Here is a 2,338-nt window from a genome sequence, read left to right as displayed (position 1 = left end):
AATTTGGCGTTTCGCTGTTTTAGCTTCTTCTAGGGCATGCCATAATGGAAGTAGTTGGAGGTATAATTGTTATGGATAATAACAGTCAGAAAAATATCTGAAATCATACTTGATCAAAACTTATATAAGTTACACAAGAGAGAATAATACAAACAAAATTTGGGAGAAATCATCTATAACGAACTAGTGCAGTGAAGTGTCTAAAATAAGTTTCTACAGTACCTCTATTGCACTACAGATAATCTTGACAATATGCAAAATGCACAGTCAGATTTCTGTACTATTGCCTTCTTAAATGGTCGTCAGGTGACCGCAAGTATTCAATTTGCATACTGGCAGTCCCATGTTGACCAGCAATTTTACTGTGACATGACGACCACTTGAGCAGGCAACAGCTCAGAATCCTGACAGCGTGAATGTTGCACACTGCAGTGTGATAGAGGCACTGCAACAAAAAAGAAATTATGGCATTAAAATTTCTGGCCAATGTCTTTTAATTAAGAGACACTCCAATGGGACCACCACCTGTCAAGAAAACAGGGTGTTTGTTCACCAAGTTTTGCAGTGGGAGTGCATTATGTCATTATGTTTTATCAAATTTGATTTGCTTCTTTTTTTAATGGGCTTCCGGCTCGATCTTGAGTTATGGCGACTTGATATACGATCTGTAGTAGGATTAATCTTGTGCAAGCCGAGATAGGTCCACCAGGGTCTTCTCTGTCATTATCTTGATAGTATCAAGCTGGTCTTTCTCTTCGCCTTGTTTCTTCTATTCTTCCGACCATGATGTCCTTCTCCAGTGATCGTTCTCTTTATATGATGTGTCCAAAGTATACAAGTCGTAGCTTGGTGATCCTTGCTTCGAGTGACATGTCTGGCTTGATTTGCTCCAAAATTGATTTGTTTGTTCTTCTCGCCATCCATGGTCTTGAGAACATCCTTCTCCAGCACCACATTGCGAAGGCATTGATTTGTCTCCTGTCTTGTTTCTTTATCGTCCAGGTTTCACATCTGTAGGTTACCACAGAGAAGACCAGACTATGTACAAGCCGTGTCTTCATCGTCAGTGAAATGTTCCTCAATTTGAAGACCTTGTCCAGTGACTTCATTGTTTATTTGCCCCATAGCTTTTCTCATATTGACTTCCGGTTTCATCGCTGCATCATGAGTTATCAACATAGTTACATAGTTACATAGTTTATAAGGCCGAAAAAAGACAAGCGTCCATCCAGTTCAGCCTATTTCTTGTGCACTGCAGCTATTCCGCAGCGTTGATCCAGGGGAAGGCAAAAAAAAAACCATGCGGTATAGGCCAATTTACATCATTGAGGAAAAATTCACTTCCCGACACCAATCTGGCAGTCAGATTAAATCCCTGGATTAATTAACTATCACTAAGCATAAGATGTAATTTTATTGTTCTCAAGAAAGGCGTCCAGGCCTCTCTTGAACTCATTAAGTGAGTTGGACATCACCACTTCCTCTCCCAGAGAGTTCCAGAGTCTCACGGCTCTGACCGTAAAGAATCCCCTTCTATGCTGGTGCAGGAACCCCTTTCCTCCAGACGCATAGTGTGCCCCCTCGTCTTTGTCACCATCCTTGGTATAAACAGGTCATGGGAGAGATCTCTGTACTGCCCCCTGATGTATTTATACATGTTTATGAGGTCTCCCCTAAGCCTTCTCTTTTCCAACGTAAATAGGCCTAATTTTGACAACCTCTCTGGGTATTCTAGTCCCTTTATTACCTTAGTCGCCCTCCTTTGTACCCTCTCTAGCTCCAATATGTCTTTTCTGAGCACTGGAGCCCAGAACTGTGCACAATATTCTAAGTGCGGCCTTACCAGCGCTTTATACAGAGGAAGAACAATGTTCTCATCATATGCCCCTATTCCTCTTCTGATGCATGCCATGACTCTATTTGCCTTCGCAGCTGCTGCCTGACACTGGGCACTCCAATTTAATTTGCTATTAACCAAGACGCCCAGGTCCTTCTCCATGTCAGATTTCCCCAACGGTTTCCCATTTAATATGTATGGGTGACTGCTGTTTTTCTTTCCCATGTGCATGACCTTACATTTATCGGCATTGAAACCCATTTGCCATTTTTTGGCCCAACTCCCCAATTTATCTAAATCCTCCTGTAGCTGTGCCCTATCCTCATCTGTATTAACTACTTTACAAAGTTTAGTATCATCTGCAAATATTGCTATTTTACTATGCAACCCTTCCACTAGAGCATTAATAAATATATTAAATAATATAGGGCCCAAGACAGACCCTTGAGGCACCCCGCTAGTAACCCTGACACACCCTGAGCTTACTCCATTGATAACCAC

The sequence above is a fragment of the Phyllobates terribilis genome, unplaced genomic scaffold (assembly GCF_046119375.1).
Source record: "Phyllobates terribilis strain yellow unplaced genomic scaffold, ASM4611937v1 Scaffold_3__8_contigs__length_932513732, whole genome shotgun sequence".
Classification (NCBI taxonomy): domain Eukaryota; kingdom Metazoa; phylum Chordata; class Amphibia; order Anura; family Dendrobatidae; genus Phyllobates; species Phyllobates terribilis.
This window is presented reverse-complemented; position numbering follows the sequence as displayed.